General features: G+C 41.7%; 1 protein-coding gene across 19 annotated transcripts in view; it reads right to left on the bottom strand.

Moving 5' to 3' along the window:
• ppfia2 (PTPRF interacting protein alpha 2) overlaps window positions 1-26,514 on the bottom strand; it is a 204,784-nt gene that overhangs the window by 143,669 nt on the left and 34,601 nt on the right. The window contains exon 1 of one of the 19 annotated variants that reach the window (XM_034226076.1): window positions 5,900-6,026. The exons of the other annotated variants lie outside the window; for them this stretch is intronic. The gene's annotated coding sequence lies outside the window, so the exon portion shown is untranslated. Of the gene's footprint in view, window positions 1-5,899; window positions 6,027-26,514 lie in introns of those variants that run through there. 19 annotated transcript variants of the gene reach the window in all.

Here is a 26,514-nt window from a genome sequence, read left to right as displayed (position 1 = left end):
TTTGGTCGAGCCAAAGTGCTGTACATGTAATAAAAACACATTACTACAATCACAATAAAAGACAATAAATTACAACAGATATATAGAAAACACAGGGAAAAGTCAGGAGTCGTGCTCCGCTCTGACTAAAAGGCCAGGGAGAAGAAGTGTGTTTTAAGAATAGATTTAAAAACCCCTAGTGTCTGGGCCGACCTCACATGGAGGGGCAGAGTGTTCCAGAGCCTGGGGCCAGCTGCTGCGAAGGCTTGGTGCCCTCGGGTTTTGAGCCTGGTCTTGGGCACTATCAGCAGCAGCTGGTCAGCAGACCTTAAAGCTCTGGCTGGGGTGTAGCGATGGAGGAGTTCGGCTACATAGGCTGGAGCCAGCCCATTTAGTGCTTTAAAAGCAAATAAAAGGATTTTAAAATCTATTCGGAGCCAAATTGGAAGTCAGTGTAGTGAGGCCAGAATTGGGGTGATGTGGTCACGTTTTTTGTGGCCAGTCAGAAGACGTGCAGCTGCAGGCGTCTAATTGAGGCCTGGTCCATACTCACATACAGAGCATTGCAGTAATCCAGTCTTGAGGTTACGAAGGCATTAATAACCCTTTCTAAGTTTTTAAAAGATAAATATGACTTGGTTTTGGCCAATAGTCTTATTTAAAAAAAATCAGGATTTGACTACGGTGCTGACCTGCTTGTCGAATTTAAAAGTGCTAGTGAAGGTCACTCCAAGGTTTTTTATTGAGAGAGCCCAGAATATCAACCGGAGAGGCTGGAGGTTGGGGTCCAAAAAATATAACCTCAGTCTTGCTCTCGTTGAGGGTGAGGAAGTTTTTGCTCAGCCAGGATTTTATCTCTGTTAAGCAGTCCATCAACTGCTGTAGTGAGTTGACATTTGAATTGAGAGGCAGATAGATCTTTACATCGTCGGCGTAGCAGTGGAAGGGAATATTGTGTTTTTTGAGAATTGAACCTAGGGGCAGTATGTACAGTAAAAAGAGGATGGGGCCCAGAATAAAGCCTTGGGGAACCCCACAGGTAAGAGGGGCTTTAGCAGAGGAGAAGGCACCTAGCTGCACTGAGAAGCTGCGGTCTGTCAGGTGACCTGAACCATGCAAGGGCAGAGCCTGTGATGCCAGCGGACTGTTCAAGCCGTGACAACAGGATGCTATGGTCCACAGTGTGTCTAACAGCACCAGGACAGCTGGGCTACCTGAGTCGGCGGCTAGGAGCAGATCATTAAAAACTCTTAAAAGGGCTGTTTCAGTGCTGTGCATGGGTTTGACGCCAGACTGAAACTTTTCCTGGATTCCATGCGTGGTTAAGAAAGACTGTAGCTGGACGTAGACTACTCGCTCTAGGGCTTTAGATAAAAAAGGTAGCTGGGAGATGCCTAAAATTTGCGAGAATGGAGGGGTCGAGATTTTTCTTTTTAAGTAGTGGCTTGACCATGGCATGTTTGAAGGCAGCTGAGACACATCCTGAGCTAAGAGAGGTGTTTATAAGCAATAAAATACTTGCTCCAACTGAATCGAAAACATCTCTGAGAAGGCGAGAGGGAATGCTGTCTGAGGTGCAGTTTGTCGGCCGCAGGTGCTTGACTACATCCGAGAGAGAAAAAAGGGATACAGGCTCAAAGTGGTCGAGGACAGCAGGGCACATTCTTGTATCTCTTACCCACGATATTCTTCCTAAAGTTAAATGCCATTATGATATTTCTGTAACAACATAATTGGAACTATTTTACCCTCAAAGACAACAGTCTGTCAAAATCCGAAAACAAAACCATAAACTTAGTAATATAACTAGTAATCGTTGTGTTTTAATAACTAATATTACATCAGGCTGAGGGAATGGTGGAAAATGTGCCATTTTGCTAACACTAGATTGTATTGAGTTGTTGTCTGGTCCACTGACACTGAATTATTCATAATGAGCAACAACTTTTTGCTTCTGAATGTATATACAGCATAATAAAATCCAGTTAGTAAAGCTATTTTTGAAGATTATTTCATTATATTGGCTATTTTTGCAGTGACAGTTGCAATTCAAAGTAATTGCCCCAGACTTTGCTTATTTACATCTGTTTTCAATGGGCAGGTATACAAAAAGGAGACACAGAAGTACAAATACACTATCATTATTTTATATATTTGTGAATTTAGGGGGGATTTTTCCTTTAATAATATCCCTGTTGACGGTGCTACCTGGTTTAGCCACAAGATGGCATACTCTCACAACGAGAGAGAACAAACCTGACTGCAGCAGGTAACAACTGATGCCAGAGACACCGATCTCCTAATTGATGATGCCAGAACTGATACACATACTTCGTCTAGACCGTCTAGACACGTTATTTAATTACATTTAACATATCATTCTTATATTTTTGTGGGAAGTGTGTTTTCTGATCTTGAGTGATTACGATCAGGATTTTTAAGATAATATGTTTTTTTTGCACTTAATGTCTAATTCTTAAATGATATATATTGTGTTGTTTCGCAGGGGCAAACCCCAATTAGTTTTTAATGTATTTCTATATAAGGATGAAAACAAGTCCAGACAAGTACATCTCACTTAATGTTGCCTCATCTGCTTTTAACCTACAATACATTCTTCTTACTGCTTCATTTACAGGTAGATGCACTCTGTGAACCTCCCCAAAGGGTATCCCAACATGCTTTGCTTTCATTGCTGCTCTCTATCACTTCTCGTGCCAGGAGTCAGGCATGAGCTTTGCACTTTTATCCAGACAGGAAGCGGCCTGTCTGCACGTCTCTACTGTAAAGCCTATGCGATCGATAGACACCAGGCATCACAAAGCTTCGTGTCCTCCCACACTCAAACACACACCTCACAGGAGCCGTAGCACCTTATCACAAGAGAACACGTCAGAAGCTGCTAGAACCCCTCACAGCGGGCTGCAGCTGCAACTTCACAACCATCAATGTTCAACCAAAGTGGCAAAAAAACGAGCTTCAGTAATGATTGGTCAATCTGTGACTCAGTGGGGGGTGTTGTACACTGTGTGTGTATTTATGTGAAGGGACTGACACTGACTGTCATTTCAAAGATGCCAATAAAATGAGAAGATTTTTATTGCAGGAATTGTATTTGTAATTAGGAAATCTTTACTCAAATAAATCGTTTTATTTTTAAGCGGGGTTGTATGAGGTGCTTATCCATGGTCAGTGTATTAACTACAGGTTAGAGAAGCATGTACTGCTCAGTAGTAATTGCTGAAGACAGATGCAGCGGTGGACATTTTTCAGACACCTAAAGAAAGGCCCATTTAAACCAAATCAATATCAGTTCAAGTGTACTCTATATTTAGAATATTTTCTTTAATGATTTGCCTTGATATGAGACAGCCTTATCCGACGGTAAGCTTTTATCAATGACCTCTTTAAAGCTGTCAAACATCACCAAAAATCCGTATTTCTTTCCTAGCAGAACATGGGGTTGATGATGGTTTACTGCTGCCTTGATCGTTTGATTGTTTGAAAAAAATAAAATGACGAAAATATTTTAGATGGGACATACTGTATTTTAGGAAGCTCAATTACTCAATTTGCTGTTCATGTCAAAAGCGTTACCACAATTTACTTCTGTCCCGGTACCCCTGTTTTCTCCTCCCAACAGGTGGTGGCTATCAACATCTACTTTGGGTAATACACAGTTTATGGTTAATTACCTCAACCAACCCCACTTCAAAAATGTGAAGTATCCCTTTAAGCAAAGGGTGTAAATCAGGGGTGTCAAACTCAATTCAGTTCAGGGTCCACATACAGCCACATTTGTTCTCAAGTGGGCCAGAACAGTCAAATCATAGCATACTAACCCATAAATAACGACAAGTCCAAACTGTGCCCTTTGTTTAAGTGCAGAAAAAGTACACTCGGAATATGTGCACATTTAATGAAGTATCTTTTTCCACTTTCTTAAGAAGAATAAGTGCAATTTCAACAATTGAATGCCTGAGTTTATCATGTACACATGTGCATTACAACGTACAGATCACAGTGTATCTGCAAAGGCACTCAACCTTGTGTCACCGGTATCTGGAACTGAACCATATACAGTAGTATTTTACTTTACCGATCAAAACAACTTGTCACGATGTAGCCATTATTTTGCATCCATTTCCACAACTGTGTAGTAATCTTGATTCCCTGAACTGACACACCACCATACAAACTACAGTGGTAACTATTAAGGAATAAGCTTAAGTTATCTCTTGTAAATGTATAAAATGTATACATACAAGTTGTGAAAAAAAATTGCAGTGAATGTCTAATTTCTACACATTGCAAAGTCATCCCGAGCCGTATGTTTGACACCCCTGATGTAAGTACTTCCACCGCTACATGCATGTGTCTGAATGTTCATCTCTCGATAACTCCACTTCCTCCTGAACAGATGAACCACTAGTCTCACCACCACTACTGCTCTCATTACCCAGCAGCCCCTCCCTCTCACTGTCCTTGGCCCCGCGGACCACTGCACCTTACCCAGTCCGAACACATGCATGGCTGTTTTCCCCTAATGAAGTAGGGAATAACCTTTAGCTGTGTGACATTTCACACCTCGGGCTATTCTACAGCACAGGCAAAATGGGAGCTGTGGGCCGCTGTTCTTGTTCCCCGAGATGGTATTAAATGTCTTTCATCTAGAATTCTAGATCTACACGTTCTCACATTGTGAACGAGACTGAACATGTGATAATTTCTCTAGAAACTGTCATTTAGGTGGCTGTAATTGACACACACCTTCACCTATCTTTAATTACAATAAAACACACTGAAGAAGAGACTGTGATTTATATATACTTTGAAAAAGATCATGGTGTGATTTTGCAAAAATAATCTTGTATCAAGTCTGCAGAATTTTCACTCATTTTGTGTGTATGAATTGTATGTTGTATGTGTATGGTGAGTGATATCTTATTCTCAAGACACATTCCATGTATGTACATTTAAAGGGCAATAAATCATTCTAAATCTAAATCCCGTTTATAGGATGGGACTTCTCTGCAGCACCACAATACTTAATTCAGCTATTTTTACATATTTTGCCTTAACCAAATATTGCACTTACTGCGATTTGGATAATGCACTAGTCCATATTGCGATTTCATTTCGGTTAATTGTGCAGCCTTAGTTTCAACAGCTTTGAAAGCAAATCACATAAAAACGTTGAGGCCATTTTTTAATCCTGGCCGACAGAGACCTGAGGAGATTGCATCTTGAGTTGCGGTGTGCCTGATGCAGACCTGAGAGTGGACTCATCATTTGTCCTCTAAGACTTGACATTTATCTCCGAGACTTAAAAGCAGCTCTGGGAAATAGCGCAGCTAGCTTTCGCTGCTATCTGCAGTTTCTCTTCATCTTTTTGGGGGATATTGGCTGCCATTACAGTTCAGTTGTATTTACCGCTGAGCATCCTTCACAGTGGAAGCAGGCATGTAGCTCTTCTCCACTTCAAAAACACACTCTGAATGAGGAAGAAAAGCCCCAGTTCTTACCTCATTTTAAGCTAAGACAGAAATGAAATGCCCAGCCCACAGCCCTCAATCCCTAAATGATAGCGTCTCTGTGGTCTTTTGGAAAGAGCGTATTAGCAACCTGGAATAGGTGAGGCTTTGGCTTGTTCAGTTTTTTTTACACGTGTGCAAAAGTGCTTGTTTAAAAGTGACAGAAATGTGACATCTGAGCAAATCTGCTGATGAAGATCTTGTCATTTGACTGAAAGCTCATAAATAAACCTTAAAGTCAAAGGGCTTTCCAAACCAAAAGACCCAAGCTAGATCGGGTAATGAAGCTGTATGTCTTGTACTGTGGCTTTTAGAGCTCAAAACACAGAATACAGCACCAAACAACTCTGTGTGCGGTATCTCTATAGAAATGGAAAGTTATTTACCTGTGTTGGAAGTCAGCAGAGATGCAGGGATCCATTGAGAGGAGGCAGCAGAACATAAAGAGAGGAAAGAAAGAACACGTTAGATCAGTCGGACATAACAAACGGTGCTGTCACTGGCACAAATTAAACAAACACAATTAAACAAGGGGAGGATAATTGTAGTGTGGAGTGCAGTGGCATGGAAAAAAGCTGCTTGTACTAAGACGGATAATTTAAGGTTGCTCCACTGATCTGGTCTGAATTAAAAATGCATGTCTCGGGTTGTGCACTAAACCAGATGTTGTTGCTCACAGCGGCGCATCGACAGGTTTTTAAACAACACCCACACCACACACACTTCTTCTGTCTGTGCTAGAGAAGGAACGCTGCTATTAGGAGACTCACTTCCCGACAAAACAGACGTGAATGATAGAAATGACATATATACACAAACACACACGTAAAGCTGCCAGCGTTGTGAGCATCAAACAAACACTTCAAAGCGTGCTGTGTTCCAGTGTAGCTCCTCCAGTTTGTGATGGAGTGATATCTTTATTTTTCTCATCCGTCTGCGCCTCACCTTTTTTTTTTATTCCACTGATGGGAATTACTATAAAACAACACATGGAGACCTTTTTTAGTAGCTCATGATGAAAAAGAGCAGGGAGAAGAACGTCTTATTGTACCTGCCCCTTACTCAAAAATAGATCAATCACAGCTTCTTACAAACAATACTTAGAGTAACATGAAACCACAAACACAGCAAAAACAACACCTGACATCTTCATACTGTCTAATATGTCTTTCTTTATACATGTTCTTAAACCTAAAGATGTCCATACAACCCTTTAAATCCCATGATAAAGAGTTCCACAGTTTAACGCCGACTACAGAGCTCTGCTTTAAAGTAGCAATCTGATGCTTAAAGTCACATTTCCTACCATGTTGCTCGTCCTCTGAATTTAAAAACAAACATGTCTGAATGTTTTCTGGTAGTATTCTGTATTCTTTAACAAATGACGTCTGTAATATTACTAAATCTTTAAATTTGAACAACCTTGACTAAATAAACGGTGTGTTCTCGGGATGTGCATTATGCTAAATGCCCACTGCTTTTTTCTTGGAGTGTAAAAGCCAGAGACGTGAATGGATCCGTTTATCTGTGGCAAAGTGCTGCGAAGCCACAGAAGACATGTCTCCGGCACGAGAAGGATCAGCTGAGAGGTCGCTATGGTTTCTCAAAATAACTCGGGATGGGGCTTCTTAACTCAGTGATGTTAGACAAAGAGAGAGTTTGTTTTTGACAACCAAATTGCCTCTTCTGTTGCACTAAACTTTGCACTCTATGACAGTTCCCTCCTCCTCCTCCTCCTCATCCTCCTCTTCTTCTTCCTCCTCTGTACATGTGTGCTTGTGGACGAGAGCAGAGTGGAGAGAAGGGAAAGGATGCAGAGGACAGAATCACCCAGCGGAAGGAGAGCACAAACCCAATTCACCTTTAAGGGCAGAGACACACACATGTGGTTTTTGAGCTGCTTGTCACGCAACAACCCCCCCCCCGACTTCCTCCTCCTGACCTCATCTCACATCTTACTGGATGTTTGGGGATTCAGGAGAGGAAGGGGAGGGTGGTGACCAAATATACTGAGCTGTATATGAAACTGCACGATATGTCTGGATCTGCATATTAAATAGAAACCACTGCATGGGCAACTAAATATAAAGCCAAGAGTTCTGTACGACAACTGCCTATCACAGAATAAGCCCCTAAAGTGGTTCTTTTTTATTTTATTTTAATATGGGTTAAAAACACTTCCTGTTCTGCATCCTAATGTCCACTTCCTGCTCTCAGCTCTTCTGTCAGGTGAATACAGATGAGCTAGGAACTATGTGGTCATCTGATAATCATATGTGTGATTTGAGGCTATTCATTTCATCAATATTAAATAGAGGGTTTTTTTATTTGAAGAATGTATTCAGCGCTTGCAAATGAAGTACAAGTTTGCCTCTGAAGCTGTCATTTCCTTATTTTGCATGTTTTAAAAAGGCATTCATATTTATATAGATATAAAACAGTTTGTTGTCTGGCAAACTCCTCTGCAGAAGACTGTGCACTATTTTCCCTCAACCTACTGTACCACAACTTTAGTTACTGAGTTCCCACAAGTCCTAAAAATCACTCTCAGTGACTTCTAGAGAAATAAAGAAAATGTGTTTCAAAAGTGTGAATTTTCCTTTACTCAGTAACACGACCAAACATGTTCTGATCAAGAATAACGTCGTGGAAAAATAATAATATTTACAATGTAAGATGTAATGTAAGATGTAAGATGGTATGATTGATAGATTTAGTTGTGAGCTTAAAAAACTGGATATCAATTATTTTCATCTCTATTGCCCTCCATTGCAGTTACACTGAAACGTCTAACTGTGATGTTTGATTAACTAGGTGTATCCACAAAAAAAGATCAAGCAAAGAGCTAAAAACCTTCAATTGTGTTTTAGTCCAAAATATGACCGGACTATTCTTTTTCAGTTTTTGAGCCATGGCAGAAGTCCAGATAAGGCTTGGTTTTAGCCTGCCTCCCTCAAAAATGTTGTGAAGCAGTTCAGTTGTTGGCTGTTTAAAAGGGTCAGCAGTCAGTGATGGTATTAAAACAGTCAATAAAACATGTTTGTTATTGTGAATCGCAGCAGCTAGACCGATGGGTCCAGTGGTGTGTGAGATCGGCTGCAGACAGTCACAGTTTAACACACACACACACACACACACACACCAAAAACACATCATCTGCCCACGGCTTGGCAGAGATAGGAAATATTGGATCATAGTGAGGCGAAGTCACGCCCATCTACTTCCGGTCCATGGGACCTTATTTGGGAAAGATTATGTATCGAAGTCAATGGAGAGAGAAAACGTATCTTTCGATCCCGTTTGAATTGTGCCATGAATTACACATATGATGTTTGTCAATCTTAAAACATTATTTCCGTGTCAAAAAAGTCACAGTTTGTCTTAAAACTGTTGAAATATAAGACTATGAAAAATACGCAACTAGAAAGACTACAAATCCCAGAATCCCGGTCCCGCATGCTGGCTCTTACGGACCGACTAACTCCTCTTGTGTGTATGGACAGTTCTCAACGTGCCCAGACTTGGAGTGATTTTCACCTCTTTAAATACTTTTCGCCTAATTCTGAAAGAAAGAGGTGAAATGTGCCAAAGTGACGGCCGTCTTGGTGTGTGGTGCGAGACGGGAGATGTAGTTCATTGAGCGGTTTCACACAAAAAAAGTGTTACTTCACAGTTTTACGACACATTTAAAACGTTTTGACTTGCAAAATTATCTTTTAAATTGACAAACATCATATGTGTAATTCGTGGCACAATTCAAACGGGATCGAAAGATAATCTTTCTCTCTCCATTGACTTCAATACATACTTTTTCTGAAATAAGGTCCCATGGATCTCCCCCGGAAGGGGAGGGACTTTGCCTCTCTATACAAAATGCATCATACCTGTGTGAGGTATTTGCCTCAAAGAAGCGGAACAGTCAGCAGTTTCTTATTTAATACCGAGTGTGTGTTGTCCGGTCACGCACACATGACATTCTATTAGTCATGACCTCATTTTACCGACACATGACAAGCCCTCTTCTGGCCATTCACATGCAAAGACACATACTGCATACACACTTACATAACACCTAAGAAATGTCTCTTCTGCACGTTCTCACGCCACCCCTCTCCTCTTCTCTCCTGCCCTTCCTCTTGCTCTCATTACATTGCGTCTCCTCCTCACAAATGTCAGCCCTCCTTACAGTAACGTCTCTTCACATATGCCGAAACGTTTGGCATTTAAATCTCAATATAGAAGCCTGGAAGAGTATTGGCTTCCAGGTGTTGGAGATGCAGAGTTCATAAAGGTATAAGGCCGTGGTATGGTGGTAACAAGCTGCAGTGCGGTTACCAGGCAGGCATAGAGGATTTGTAATAGAGAAGGGGACCCACACAACTTCAATCCGTTATTTATCTAGGAATAGGTGGCCTCCCCTTCCAGTTGATCAAATTAAGGCTGTCGTTGAACTGAAGTCTTTGTATTAATGTAATGTAATTGTAATGTATACTGTATATGTAATGTGACTCATCCCACAGTGTTTGTGTTACCTAATGCACACCATGTAGACGGGCAGTGTGATGATAAGAAACTCAAGCAAACCAGACTCATCCTGACAGCAAAAACAAACATTAATCCTAATCTCAACCATATAATGGACTTTGAACTTTACCACAAACCACAGCAAAGGTCAGAGCCTACAGGTGGATGCTCTGATGATACAGTAAGCTGTCCACAGTGCAGTGCAGCCGCAAGCAGTCCGTATCAGAACACACATTTGTTTTGGGAAGTTCAATAAAGTAAAATAAAAATGGAATAAAATAGTGATATAAAAATATTTAAAGTGGGAATGTGCAATGAAAGATAAATGTGCAATACAAATATATTTTAAAGTAAAAGCCCAATAAAAGATTTTTGAAAATTAAATTAATTGAATAAGAAATATTTATACAAACATACAGTAAAAAAAGTCCAATAAAACATGCAAATAAATAAAACTGAATACAAATATGTTTATAAAAGTGAGAAAAATGTATTAATTGAATAAAAAATATTGATATAAACACAAGAGGTTAAAGTATCAAAAAATCAAAAGGTACAAAATATATAAATATATTTATATTAAAGTACTATGCTAAATGTGAAAAATATATAAATAAAATAAAACTATTTATAAAAACAAAGTAAAACAAAGATATATATACAAACATTTGAAGTAAAATTAAGATTATGCAATAAAAAGATACAATCAAATCAAAAGCACATTTTTGCATTCTAGTGAGAATACGTTTGCAGCAGTGAGCCTGCATAGCCTCAGTATGTACTATGGCCTGGTGTGAGGACAACAACAAAACAAAGAGCTCTGCACTCTGCACTTGTTAAAGGGAGATATGTGTCTAAACAGAGATGGTGACATCACTTCTTGGCAGGCAGCTCCAGGGACAGCGCAGTGCCGGGCACATGCGCTCATCCTATCACAACAGCCACTGTGTGTGTGCGTGTGTGTATTTGTGGTTTTGTGTTTGTTTGTGTGTGTGTGTGTGTGTGTGTGTCTGTCTGTCTGTCTGTCTGTCTGTCTGTCTGTCTGTCTGTCTGTCTGTCTGTCTGTCTGTCTGTCTGTCTGTCTGTCTGTCTGTCTGTCTGTCTGTCTGTCTGTCTGTGTGTGTGTGTGTGTGTGTGTGTGTGTGTGTGTGTGTGTGTGTTTTCTCTCCTCTGCTCTTGCCTGATAAGTAATAATGGCAAAACAAAAGTAGTGTGTGGGGTTTTTGTATGTCAAGGGAAAAAAGTGATTTATAGTGTGTTTGTGTCTCCACCTGTGGGTATAAACAAGTGTGTGTTTGTGTGAGACAGAAAAGGACCAGGGAGGGGAATGGAAGCCAATTGGGAAAGATTTTAAGAAGAAAAAAAGAGACAATGAAGGTTTGACAGTGTGTGTGTGTGTGTGTGTGTGTGTGTGTGTGTGTGTGTGTGTGTGTGTGTGTGTGTGTGTGTGTGTGTGTGTGTGTGTCTGTGTGTGTGTGTGTGTGTGTGTGTGTGTGTGTGTGTGTGTGTGTGTGTGTGTGTGTGTGTGTGTGTGTGTGTGCGTGCGTGCGTGCGTGCGTGGAAGATGTGCCTGATGTGCAAGAGACAGAGAGAGACAGTGCTGGCGGTAAGGTGAAAAAGACAAAGTAGATGAATAAAAACAGAGGGAAGCTGGGTCATGGTGCCTTATGTAATTTACAGGTCAGTGTCATGTGGGGAAACTCATCCCTTTAAACGGTAAATGGACTGCATTTCAATAGCACTTTCCTAGCCTTTGCAACCACTAACAGCGCTTTAGCCATTCACACTCATCCATATGGGGGACAACTCTGTCTCTCTGTTACTATTTGGCTTCCAAAATAGATGTTGTGTCATCACATCTCATACACCTTAACACTGTAACACGCACACTGCCAACATTATTACCGTGGTTATTGAGTTCATTTGCCATGAGCTAATCCAGGGCTACAACACTTCACAAAGTCACATTTCTCATAAAGTCCTATGGCTCAGCATGACATCAGAGATATGACAGACACAGTGGGCCTTCACTATGACTCATCAGCATGCAGCACAGAGTGTACAGTAACTGTGATCACAAGAAACGTGACATCTAATGTCTGCACATCACAAGCGGAATTTGTGTTGAATTAGCTCCAGCCGGCCTCCGACGGGAGGCTGCCACCCTCGCCCTGGCCAGGAAAGCTCAAAAGCATGACTGGCACATCCTGCATAACACGACAACGAGAGCAGCGCCTCTAATGGCGCATTTCCACTGCAGCGGGTAGCCCCGTTTAAGCGTCCTTAATCGTCCTCAAGGCTAGTTTTTGGTGGCCCTTCCATATAGCGTAGCACCGGCTAGCGGGTACTTTTTACCTCTTTTTACGGCCCCATAAAATCGTGGTTCTATCAGGCCAGGGCTGAACTAGTGACGTCAACACTCTCGACTGCTGATTGGTCAGAGAGAATCGTCACAAGATCGTGCGCGAGATCATCCCTAGCGTCGCACATATATCTAGAAGCAAGTTTGCAGCATTTTTATACACAGCATTTTTGTAAACGGAGGAGGTACAAAAATGGCAACGTCAAAGAAAAGCACACCGTGGTCGACACAGGTGACGACGTTCCTACTTCTCATTGGGGATGATAAAATCCAGCGGGAGCTCGACGGAACAACTCAAAATGTGCCCCGCCTACACTGCGTTGCTACCCCAGGTCCTAAACTGTAATGGAAATGCGCCACGGCCTCGGACGGCCAGCCCAAGGCCTGAGCGAGGACGCTTAGGGACGCTTAAACGGGGCTACCCCGCTGCAGTGGAAATGTATATGTATAAGTAGGCTCAAGTCCCACCTCCCTTTCAACAAGGCAGCACAAGAGATTCTCAATTCCACCTCTGAGGACCTCTCCAGAGATGCATGGTTGGCGGCTGCTTGGAGGCAGGAGTGGGAGCTAGCCGGGCCCTCCCGCATCCATTGCTACATCTGGGACCCAGGAGATGGCGCCATAGGAGGAGACGACCTACCACGCCGGCAATGGACCACACTAAACCGTCTACGAAATGGGGTCGGTCGCTTCAAAACATCAATGAAGAAGTGGGGCCTGGCAGACAGTGCCGCATGCGAGTGCGGTGACCCTGAACAGACTGCCGAACATATAATAACCACCTGCCCTTTATATAGACCACTGTCGGAAGCCAGCCTCTTCGACTTAGGACCAGAGATGCGGGCATGGCTACACGACACCGAGTTGGACCTCTGACGTTACACGAAAGAAGAAGAAGAACAAGCGGAATTGTAATAATTCCAGCGTGTGTCATTAAGTCAACTCAGATATTTAATATTAAAAATAATCTATCTGAATTAGCCGTTTGATTTAAGTCGCGTCATTTAGACAATGAAAGCCTTGAGTTTTAGTTTTAAATGAATTGATATATCACAGTTAACAGCGTTAACGCGTTAATAACGCAAAAAAAATTAACGCCCCTAATTATTTTAACGCGATTAACGCATGTGTATTTTTTTTCCTCGGCCGCCCCGTAGTTTCAGAGCGCATCGAGTTTAACATACCATCTACAAGCTGATGCTGACAGCCCCGCTCCTGCCGCCCGCTTGTGGCAGACCACACTTCCACGCTCACCGGCAGGCACCGACTGGCTATTGGGAGGACCGGGAGGGTGTGTGTGTGGCGCAAGAGAGAGAGAGACCTTACATGCATTGTTGTTGTTAGCATCTGGTGCTAGCTAGCTGCGCTAATGGATAGAAGGAGCGGTTTAAATGAAAACAGAGGAGCGACATTTCGCCACAACTGCGCCGAGCACTTGACTTTATGCAGGAAGCCAGACAGTGGGACATTGTACGAAAAGTCAGCACACTCAGCACGGATAGTGCGCAACATGATTGCAGCGTCCACGCAGCTCCCGTTCGAGCATATGCCTTGAGTTGCACATAGCGCCAACGATCGATCCATCACACACACACACACACACACACACCAAGGGCGCCGGAAGCGGGGGGGCCATTGCCCCCCCCCCACTTTGCGGCCCTGCCCCACATTTTCGCAGCAGCGGATGCCGCAGAACACTGTACACATCCCGTTTTAATAATTCCCCTCTACTCTAAAGTCGCATCTAAAAAGAACGCCATCTGATCTAGCTGTGTATATTTAGTTATTTTTGATTGTTATATTCAATCTCATTAGCTACAGGCATTTTTGAAGCTTGTAAAGGGAAGAACACAGCTCGCCTCTCACTCGCCACTCTGCTCTTCCGCAGTGCCGCTCCCCCTCCCTCCGCTGACATTATGAATGTAAGGCATATAGTCATAGATAACACCGCAGGGTCCGTTACAGTTTGTTTTCATCTGATTTCAATTAAACAAAGTCTTGGCTTTCAGAATATTAAACTTGTTTCGGCAAATTCAGATGATAAATACAGCTTTGAAGCTTTTAACGGCATAATTACAAGCGGAGAACGGAGTAACTTGACCTCACAACAACAGCCGGGGTTTCTCCTGAGAGTTTTCCCCGGGAAACAAACGCAAAAATACAAACACACACATGTATACACGCACACACTCGCGAGCTTCCCCCAGACCAGTAATCCAAACGAAAATATCTTCCCCCTGTACTACTTTGATCATTTGCTCCGCTAATAATCAATCAGATCGAACCAGAGAAGAGGAAACTTTGAAGGCCTTTTTCTCAAAATGATGACTCGGTGACAGTCATTATATAATGTGACATATTTTGCTTAATATAGTACAAAAACAATCCTGATATCATTAGAAAGCTAGGAATCTCCTCTTTCCAGCAGTGTATACAACTCAAAATGTGTCTTCGGGTCAATGCGACTGATTTCGATGGAGCAGGTCACTTTGCATTAGGTAAAATACAGCAGGCAGACATAACAGGAAGAATATGTACATTTTAATCCAATCAAATAGGACATTGTCACACCATTCAAATGTATCCATGTACATTACAACCAATAACAAAGCTTAGATGTGTTTATTTGTTACGTTGTTTACGTTATGTGTTACGTTGTTCAGTGTGTGTCAGCCGTTAACCTAGATAGATAAACTTGCAAACATGTCAGAAGAACCGGCGCATAAGAAAACAAAATACAGTCAAACTAAGCTGAAATTCAACAACTTGAATGTCACATCCCTGACATCCACAACTCCGGAGCCTGGTCCTTCAACCATAGAACCAGCGCAGCCTCCAGATGAACCCCAGCAGCAGCTCTGCGGCCGCAGAAGCTGTCAAAACCGCCGCCGCCGGCATCGTTGAACCGAAACAGGCTGGTTCCGACTGCATGGAGGTTTGTTGTCGGGACATTGTGACGGGCAAGTAGGCTATGTCACATACACACGCACTTTTTGGCCCCCCCACTTCTGAAATGAATCCGGCGCCGCTGACACACACACACACACACACACACACACACACACACCATTTGTATTGTATTGTAGCGATCCTGATAGGCTACTCAGGGTGTCACTTAGGCATCCCCCGTCTCTCTGCCAATCATAGAGCTGCACCGTGATGGTGGCTGAGGTGCGGGCCTGTGGTTGGTGGAGCGGACGGGTGAGGGCGGGAAGTTGTGACGTAGACAGTGCTATATCTTGTGGTTGGTTTAGGACAGGCATCCTCAAACTACGGACTCCGGTCCGGATCCGGACCGAACCACCACTGTCTCCGGACTCTGAGCAAATTATACTTTTCATATGTATGATCTCTCTGTATTATATGTGAGACATCGCCACAACGCATTCGCAACGAGTCAAAATTCTCCGCTATGTCCACTGCAAACAGCGCTCTGCATGTCTGACTGTTCCACTGTGTTCCACCTGTGTGTGTCAACGCTTTGGTCCAATCACATTCAGCATCCAGTCAGCGTTTTTTCCCCCCAAACAATCTGCGAATCAGAGGCACAGTAGGGCGGGTCTTCGCGGACTGCGGGTGGGAAAAATGTGTGTGTCTCTTTCAACCTGTCTAAGTCAGAGCGAGAATTAAAACAAAAACAAAAAAAATTCAGAGCGAGAGTTAACAGCTCATCTAGTTCCATCTGTACTGTAGCTAGTAGCCTAGTTTCACCTACCGGGGTGGCAACTGACACCCTAAAAATAGGCCTTGCCACCCCAGTTGGCAGCTTTGTTTTGAAAGAAAAGTTGTGGCTCATCGGACATTTATGAGAGAAAGTCTCTAATGTCCGAGTGCAAGTGAATGCAGCACAAGATGCACGTCATGTAACCCCTCCCCCGGTCCTGGCGCGAGCGTGGACATACGATTTGGCGGCGATTTCATTTTTAACTGGACGGCGCAAAACGAGAAGCATTCGGACCCAAGCACTGAAGGAATGAGGTATTTGCGGTCTACAATGACAGAGAAGAGACTGTCAGTTTGACTGTACTCAGCATTGAATCAAAACGTACTAAAGCTGTTGATCTTAATACGTTTGTGAGGCGTTTTGCTGAACAAGATGGTAATCGCCGCATTCAGCTGTAATAGACATGTCAACTTGATGCTCTGCTCACGGATGAGCATACAAAACTATTAAGATGATGACCTTACGTGTGTAAATATATTGTTTTCTTTGAGGGGGTCTGCCCCCAAAAAACTGTTTTAAGTCCTGAGAAAGTCAAATAAGACGGTGTTTAAAACTACACTGCCCATCCAAAAAAAAGTAACCACTTTGATTGAACTAGGCCAGTAGGTAAGGACTTTCCACTGGATAATAACTGCAGTATAAAAGAATGCATGACTGAAGTGATGGAGACCATGTTGAAGGCAAACAAAAAGAGGAAATAACAGGTCAAATCAAGCAAATCCCCTCTCAGATTGCACAGCAACCAGAAGAACATAAATACTGGCTGGTGATTTGATTCATCAGCTTTGTGATGGAATAAAAAATGCACAGTGCATTTCCTTAGCTGTGGGTGAGTCCACTGACACCACTGACAATGCTCAGTTGCTGGTGTTTGTGAGTTTTTATGATGAGGCAAAGGGGGAGTTTGTTGATGATGTGTTGGGCCTGACGAACCTCAGTGGACACACAAGGGGGCAAGACATTTATAAAGCAATAATGGGAATGCTGAATGAAAGAGGGTGCAGCTGCCTTTATTCCTAACTGTGCAGCTCTTACACTGCGACTCTGAGGGGTCAAGCACAGAAACAATAACAATGAAAACTGCTGCATACAGATTATTTTTGTTTTTGCAACCTCGTGTTAAGAATCTTGTTGCAATTGTTTAAAAGTTTGAATGACCGTAATAAACGGACCTTTGTCTTATTGAAACATTTATTTTGGACCTTTAAGATTTGTATTTGAGTACCCCTGGTTTAGGAAATAAGTTAGTGTGCGGTAGAACCCACGAAGTGTACTTGACCTGTTATCATCTGTCTTCAAATACTAGTTATTAAAGCCTAATAACTACAAGCCTGTCTCCGACTCATCTTGGGAACGTTACAGTATTATTGTATGAGAGGTTCCAGGTTGAATTGAGGCGAATATTTGTAATGTTCAGAGGTTGTTGTGTTTAATATTCATGAGAATATTTGTCATTGTTCAAATGATAATAAACATTAGCATAAAGCATATTTGTCCACTCATATGTTGATAACAGTATTAAAAACTTAAAAAATATTCCTCTAAGGTACATTTAGAACAGATCAAAAATGTGCGATTCATTTGCGATTAATCGCGATTAACTATGGACAATCATGCGATTAATCGCGATTAAATATTTTAATCGACTGACAGCCCTAATATATATACATACTGTATATCCGTGTTGTCATCTGTTTTTAAAATATTTAGTATGATAAAGACAGCTTAATGCTGTAAGTGTTTGCTGATGGTTATGCTTGTACCTATTGAGGGACTGCAGATGAAAGTTTGATCAATGCTAAATCTGGCATAAATCTTCTCTTCTTACTTTAGATTAATGTTTTTTTGTATGAACAGTTCTTGTTCATTAAAGACATAACAATATAAATAATAACCCATAAAATATATACAATACTAATAAGGAGAATAACATTTTTTCCCGATTGATTTCATCCAGAAGCAGAGATTGAATGCATTAACATTGTGGGATAGGTGTGTGTGTGAGTGTGTGAGGCTTCCTTATGGTGGGCTCCACATTCAGTCAGTGTGTGAAGGTCAAGGACAAGCTCCCCCCCTCTCTCTATCATCAGTTACCCGCTGGCCATCTGGGCCCCAGTGTCTCTCTGCTTTTCACCACTGTCCACTGTGAGGTAAAACTCACACTGTCAGGGAAAACACATCTTGAAGGTGTTACCGCTCTGGAGCTGGTCACCACAGACAGAGAGGAGCAGCACTGTGCTGGAGACTGAGGAGTCACAACATACAGTAAAGGACCAAAATAAAGAACTATAGTTGAGCTGCAGCGTGTTTAAAATTGTCCTTTCAAGACCACCATATAATTAATTGCTATTAGATCTTAAACTGACCCGAAACAGGACAAGCACATCTACTCAAATGTGATGGTTATCATGTAGTACGCTGGTTTTTATTTTAGCGTAAATCTATATTACAGTTTAGTGAGGGCTTTGGTATGTTTAGGCCAGAGGGCCTTTATTGGAGATCTAAGAGTTGAAAGTGGGAAACAGAGGGGAGGACATTACCTGAAATGTTCGGGATTCAAACCGTCTTACAAGGCAGCAGTATGGGCAGAAACAAATTAAAGAAAAATGTAGTTTTCTCATCTGATTTAATGTGGTGAGAAACTTCTTGAATAAATTAAAGCTGCATTAGTCATATTTTTAGACACAGAAGTCCACACAAGCTGAGAACTATAATGTCTGACATGTTACTAATTTGAAGTGTCTAACACAACGTTAGCAAAAGATGCTACTTAGCTCATGCAGCAGTCACTTAGCCACATTAGCATCCATTTAGAGCTTTGTTTCTGGTCTTTACAACCTGTGAATATCTGGCTGTTTACCTGCTAAATCCTACACTATTATTCACTAGACATTTTCTAACTAGTTGCTAAGTATTGTCTAGTTGTTTTTTAGGGCTGAGCAGCTAGTATACAGTGGGTTTATCAGAGCATGTTTGCTGAAAACAACTGGTTGATTAAAATAAAAAAAATCCATGCAAAACATAAAGAAAGAGCTAAAAGTGAAAAGCAAAAGACGTTGGGAGTTAAACTCACTATAAGTCTATCACTGCCAGTTACTTCTCTCACAGAAGTAGTTATTGTATTCCATTGTTGATATAACAAATATTGATTAGCACTGCTGTAAAGACTTTACCGAGACACTCCACTAAGTTCCCTCAACAGGCCGACACACATCCTCCATCAAAGGAGACAGTTTTACTTTTTATTATTTTCTTCTCTACCTGTTTTGTCAGTACATCCATCCCATATCCAGCCATCCGTACACTGCCCCCCCTTTGAGTTATCTTTAACAAAGTCTAAACTTCCCCGCAGTGATCCCCCCTGCTGGGCTCCATCAGTGGACACAATGTCTCAATGATTTCTCATTACGATGATTACTGCAGAGCTCCTAACATTTAAGCCCTGGGTAAAATCAATGATGCTGTTGTAGTACATAACAAATAACTTAAAATGTCCTGAAGTTCCTGCAGCACCGACTGCAAATGAACAATAACCAGGAGAATATTTAGTCATCAGCATTACTAAACTTTAGTTGGTTAAACTTTTATAGTTAAAAGTTATTGATGCTTGTGAATAAACAAATTCCACACATTCTACTTGTTTGTTTCTTCATGTAAAAAAAATGGTAGTTCTTAAAGAGTAAAACAGAAGTAATGAGATCCCAGTGAGTGGTTACTATTATTCAAAAATATACTATGCAAAATGTTATTGTATTCATAAATAACCACAGATTTTTTTAAGGACATTTAGACTAACAAAGAACACTACCCTTTCAAAACGTGCAAAAAACTAACAATAAGTCCTCCTTAAAACACCGTAATTATGTTTCATTAGTTTCTTCAAATCTTAAGTTTCCCATTGAGCCCCGCTCCTATCAAATCTCCTTTATTATCCTCTTTAAATGTTCACCATCACCATGGAAACACAGAAATTCTCTATTGAGCTTCTTCTACTTTTTTTCTCTGATCTCACATTTAGTTGCTTTTAGGGACGCCAGGTAGGTTTTCATGGAGTGATAAGGGCAAAGCACAGTAGAAATACACAACATAAGAGTGATAGAGGGACCAGATTTATAAAACAATCCAGACTTTGTATTCAAACTATTACTCATACTACCATTTGTCCTACTTTTATTTATCCATAAGTTGTGATGACTTAAAGGTCACCTATTATGCAAAATCCACTTTTTCATGTCTTTCATACATCAACATGTGTCCCCTCTGTGTAAAGACATTCTGAAAGCTTCAGGAAAAAATATTATCTTACTTTTTGTCCTGATCCATTTCTATAAAAACCTGTCTGAAAATTAGCTGATCAGATTTTGGCCACTTTATGATGTCATAACGATTTTTTGGCTTGTGTAACCATTAGCCAATCACCAACCAAGGTAACCCCCGCCCACCTTATCACCTGAATCTCCTCCTAGAGCACCTTTGTGTTCTTTGTAACCAAATATTTCTCAGAGGGGCGTGGGGAGGGGCTCCTTATTTTCATCTAAAGTAACAGACAGAGAATCAGCACTTTGGAAACAGGGCTGAAACAGAGGGGATTATGGGTAATGCTGCAATGATCTGTTTGGTGTTTGGAGCCAAACACTTCAGAGACATGTTTGTTTATATCTGAGACATAATATATATTGATGAAAAACAGTATAATAGGTTTTTGTTTTTGTTGAGATTTGAGTGTAACCCTCAAATCTCAACACCTCTGCCTCATGTGTACGTGATCTCACTTTTAAAACTAGTCTGGAGCTAGTGTGAAAACATTTCTCCCCAATGAAGTCTGGAAAAAGGTCGAGGCATGCAGAAACAAAAGGTGCGTGATAAAAAAAACTCCAACAAAGCTGAGAATATTGTCTGTAAGGTCAGTCTTAGAAAAAGAAACATGTCAAACGGTAACTCTGATTGCTCCAAACATCTCTGACAGTTTACAAAAAAAAGATGTAAGAGCTGAAGTCAGTTCAAAGCAGTCTGTTAGTCTGAAACGGCTATTTATAGACAATCCATCCAAGACATGTTAGAAGAAACAAGACAAGCTATTATCAGGATGATAAAGTCATGTATGAATATATATTTAGGGCCGGGACTCGATTAAAAAAATTAATCTAATTAATTAGAGGCTTTGTAATTAATTAATCGAAATTAATCGCATTTTTAATCGCATATACATATTTGACCTAAGAACAGTGAGAAGTAATTTTTTTTCACATGGATTTAGTATACCATTAGGCGCATTCACACCGCAGTACTTTTCCCACAAAGGTTCATGAGAATTTAGTTCATGAGAACTTTTTGAACCTGGGGGTGGATTAGGCAAATGAAGCCGCTGACGTCACTTCTTCTTCTTCTGCTTTGGGTTTACTGGCAGCCGCAAACCACTTCACGGCGTATACTGCCGCCCAAAGTCCCCGGAGTTGGGGACTGGCTTCAGTAGAAGCTGCTGGGAGTCCCAGCAGCTTCTACTGAAGCCTTCCGAGTAAATCGCCAGAACGCCGACACCTCCTCATCTCCACCGCTCCCATGTTTTATTTTGTGTTGCCATAAGTTAGTCTCTCTGCGTTTCTGCGCTGGGCTAATGCTAATAATGCTAATGCGAGGATAATAAAATGGCGGCTTCACAAAACTTTTTGGGAGTTTTACGGGGCATGGTTTGCAATCCGCCCAGCCAATCAGAAATATAGCTCTTTTCTCACAAGAGAGCCGCACGAAAGTCCCTGCTCTCTAGCAGCTCTCTGCTCTCTATCAGGGACTTTCGTGGGGGTAAAAAGGTTCTCATTAACTAATTTTAGTACCGGCTCTTTTTGGTGTGAACGCGATAAAAGAGGCTAACGTCCACGCTAGCTTCCACGCTAGCTGCTATATGTTTTGCATTGAGGTGATACTTGAGGCTTGATGTGCTGCGGTGATATGCGAATTCCTTTTTGCATAATTTGCACACAACCGTGCTCTTATCAACGCTTCCATCCGTCCGTTTTTGAAAACAACATTTCCCACTGTTGTTCACTGTGGTTTGTTGTTGTCTGAAGTCATGAACGTTAGTTGGTGCTCCAGTATAATCGGTACGCCTGAAACTCATCCAGTGAGAAACGTTCCACGGTGCAAAAATAAGTGCGATTAAAATGCGTTAATTTTTTTAACGCGTTAATTTTTGTGTAATTAATTAATCTTAATTAACGCGTTAAAGTCCCGGCCCTAATATATATATAAAACAAAACAAATATTCAGAAAATATTCCTGGCACCCTTTGCCTTCTCTTCAATGGCTTTGGATTGTTTTGTAAGCATTTAGGATGACCCTGAATATATTCAGCTTTTTCATATGCAAATATTATTTGTATATCTTTTTTCAGTGTGTGTGGAAGTTGTAGAAGACGGTGTGAGCTTGTTCAGCAGCATTTACAAATGTTTTTTTTTTATTTTATTTTTTTAAATGAAGACAAACTTGTTACTTAGCCTCTAACACTGCAACATAAATATAGAAAAAATCAAGACCAATGAAACATAATTTTAAAGTGTCTCTTTGTGAATAAAGGTGTTGGTTGGAGAGGGGAAACAATAATTAATAAGTCCTTGTGTTGGAATAATACTTTCTCTTCTGGGAAACTGATCTTCCTTAGATATTAAAACAATTATAAAATAGGAAATCGTACTGAAAATGTGTAGAAGATTAAACACACACTAAGGAATTGTTTTGTTTATGCCTCAGGTCTCACCAGCCTGCAGTGTAACACAAGAAATATTATCAATTCCTCCGTGTACAGAAACCACTCATCCTAGAGCGCACTAACAGGGAGAACATATTACACAAGGAACTTTATATTTTCATAACAGACATTTAAACCCTGACAAAATCGTATACAATGGAATCTTCTTTTTGACCTTCGCTGTGCATTAACCTGCAGTATTTCAGTGAGTGAAATAGCATGTTACATATATCTCACTGATGACATCATTTAAAGATACTGTGACTTCTGGTAAAGGGGAATTCTTTTTTTTTCCTCTCCCGCTTCATCTACTATGTCAAAATATCTCCTTTGTTCTTTCAAGCCTCAAGGATGGTGGTCACGTGGTGAGTGTAGAGGTCAAGAGGATACACAACCAGGCGACGCTCTGCTTCAAATGTAGTTCCAGACAGTCATAGCCCTTCAAATCTCGTGCCTAGCATTTAGGGCATAATAGGACTCACTGTTCAGAGACTGGGTCATGTGACTGGGCCTTGAGTGCCATGATGAGGTGACTCATTTGCACACATCAGACAAACAAAGGGCATTTCAAATGTACTAAATCACTTCAAATGTGGTTTATCCCAACCATCACCCACAAAAATCAGATGGTACTGCAAATTAGATAAATTTGGAGGTTTTCATAGAATAATAGTCTGAAAACGACTGAAGAGTAACAATATGCAATATACACTTAATTATAATAGTGTCCTGTTATTAATGTCTGCTACATACTTTTATAAGTTAATTACTTTTATACGATAACATTTGTTTTTCTTTCTTTTAAAATAGTGCTACTTTTTTTTCTCCCATGGATTCTTTGATTTGATTTATTATTGTTTGTTTGTTCTATATGTTTAATATTCAAGTTTACTCGTTTCTTTTTCTTCCATTTTAGTTTTTGTCCCTTGTGAAGCTGACAATTGAGCGGCCCGGCCAAGCAAGGAGGCAGAGGCAGAACGTCCAAAAATACAACCCGGTGTGGGCATTTATTAAAACATGAACACATTACACACACAGCCTCAATCCTGCTGCTGCTGTTCACGTGAGCCCAGCCTGCAGCCACCAGGATCTCACCCACAGTCCCTGCCTCCTCAACAGACAGGAAAACAGAGCCTAAATACACACACTCTAATCAGCCCAACAAGACACAGGTGAGGGGGGAGGAGACAACATAGGGCACCAGGTGCACACAATCAGCAACAGACATAATGGGAGGGGGAACACTTTTCAAACACAAACTTATAACTGAACAGAAGTACACACATACAAACCCAACTAAACGCAGTGGGCACTTGAACAATTACTGCCACTTAACGCTATGATGTCTACACCCCCACATATTATGTGCACCCAGATTATTCTTAACCGCTGTCATTCTACCCCAGCATAAGCACTTTCGGCACTCTCGCTAACTCCCCTATCTTGTCAAGCGGAGCCGAGGACCCGACCAGCACCTGCCAGACGACATTTCAATCAATACGGTTTAATCCTTTAATAAATACCATCTCAATAATTAGTATAAATTACATAAAATGTGCAAATATGCCATGCCAAACAGTACTGTGCAATCACGCTAATAAAGTGCAAAACTGTTCACTAAAGTGCTGAGTTACGAGGCCCGAAGCCGTCAGTTCACAGTGACGAAGTTACCTTCGTCACATTTCCTTACCCCTCTCCCGAGGAAGCACAGTGTCTTAAAAGTCTCGGGTTCGGGACAACCAGTCAGCCACCCGGTTTCAACGCCGCCTCCTCCGCCACCTTCAGCGGTGGCCGCTGAAGCCAGTGAAGCCGTTGTCAAACATGTCGTGCTGCCACTTATCCGGAAGCTGTTTTGGCCTGTTGTAAGGCGTTGGTCTGCCTCTAGCACGACCCAGGTTCTGTCGACTCCTCGTGGGTCCGGGTCCGCCTCCTCGGCCTGCAAACGCTGCTCCTCCTGCTTGTCTCTCATCTCCTCCTGCTTGTCTCACGTCTCCTCCTGCTGCTTGTGTCTCGTCTCCTGCTGCTTGTCTCTCGTCTCCTGCTGCTTGTGTCTCATCTCCTGCTGCTTGTCTCTCGTCTCCTGCTGCTTCAGCAGCCGTGGCCCCCCTGGTCAGTTCCAGGTATAGCCACCCCCAGCCGCGGTTCCTCACTTTGGTCCCTCTTCTTTCCTCTCGTCATTTTCACCTCCTCACTTGGTCGAATCCCACTTCTGACACCAATTGTGATGCTGACAATTGAGCGGCCCGACCAAGCAAGGAGGCAGAGGCAGAACGTCCAAAAATACAACCCGGTGTGGGCATTTATTAAAACATGAACACATTACACACACAGCCTCAATCCTGCTGCTGCTGTTCACGTGAGCCCAGCCTGCAGCCACCAGGATCTCACCCACAGTCCCCTGCCCTCCTCAACAGACAGGGAAACAGAGCCTAAATACACACACTCTAATCAGCACAACAAGACACAGGTGAGGGGGGAGGAGACAACACAGGGCACCAGGTGCACACAATCAGCAACAGACATAATGGGAGGGGGAACACTTTTCAAACACAAACTTATAACTGAACAGAAGTACACACATACAAACCCAACTAAACGCAGTCAGCACTTGAACAATTACTGCCACTTAACGCTATGATGTCTACACCCCCACATATTATGTGCACCCAGATTATTCTTAACCGCTGTCATTCTACCCCAGCATAAGCACTTTCGGCACTATCGCTAACTCCCCTATCTTGTCAGGCGGAGCCGAGGACCCGACCAGTACCTGCCAGACGACATTTCAATCAATACGGTTTAATCCTTTAATAAATACTATCTCAATAATTAGTATAAATTACATAAAATGTGCAAATATGCCATGCCAAACGGTACTGTGCAATCACGCTAATAAAGTGCAAAACTGTTCACTAAAGTGCTGAGTTACGAGGCCCGAAGCCGTCAGTTCACAGTGACAAAGTTACCTTCGTCACATCCCTTTTCCTGAAAATATGTTAATTTCACAGATAAAGGATTTCTTATTCTGAATATTATCGATTGCAATTGAGAGGTCAAGCGTGGTCACACCAGCGTCAGTGTACAATTGCCTTCATTGGTATACCTCTTCTCTCTCTATCTCCTTCCTGCCTCTGTCTATCTGCCAGCGTCTCACCAGAGGGGGGGGGCGGTTGGCAGCGACCTACTTTGGGAAGCAGAACTTGAGCTGTCAGTCATGCAGCTGTGGGTCACTTTGTCTTACAGGCCAATGAGGGGATTCTGCTGCCTCACCAGAGCAAAAATAAATTATGGCTCAAGGTGGTGTGGATCATTGTAATTTAAGGTGGTGTGCACACCAAAAAAACTGGATCCAGAGGCCGTTTAACAGTGTATTGGAGCCAAGAGGTGGTTGGTGGATTTTGATTTGTGGATGGTTTCTCTAGACTATTAGCAATATATTACATGTTTTACAACATTAACAAAATATAATCCTAAATGAGGTTTTCAAGTTTACTCAGATGAGTAATGCAAATCACAGCATTAAACATAGGAACACATTAAAAAGGGACCTGGCATAACAAACAAAAACACATCTGTTGATCACTTTGAGTGGTGTTAATAGAATCATCGTAAATCTAATCCCTGTATTCACAAGTTAAATTAGATTTTG

Source organism: Gymnodraco acuticeps, unplaced genomic scaffold (assembly GCF_902827175.1).
Source record: "Gymnodraco acuticeps unplaced genomic scaffold, fGymAcu1.1, whole genome shotgun sequence".
Classification (NCBI taxonomy): domain Eukaryota; kingdom Metazoa; phylum Chordata; class Actinopteri; order Perciformes; family Bathydraconidae; genus Gymnodraco; species Gymnodraco acuticeps.
Note: the sequence above shows the minus strand (reverse complement) of the source record. Positions and strands in the feature narration are given on the sequence as shown.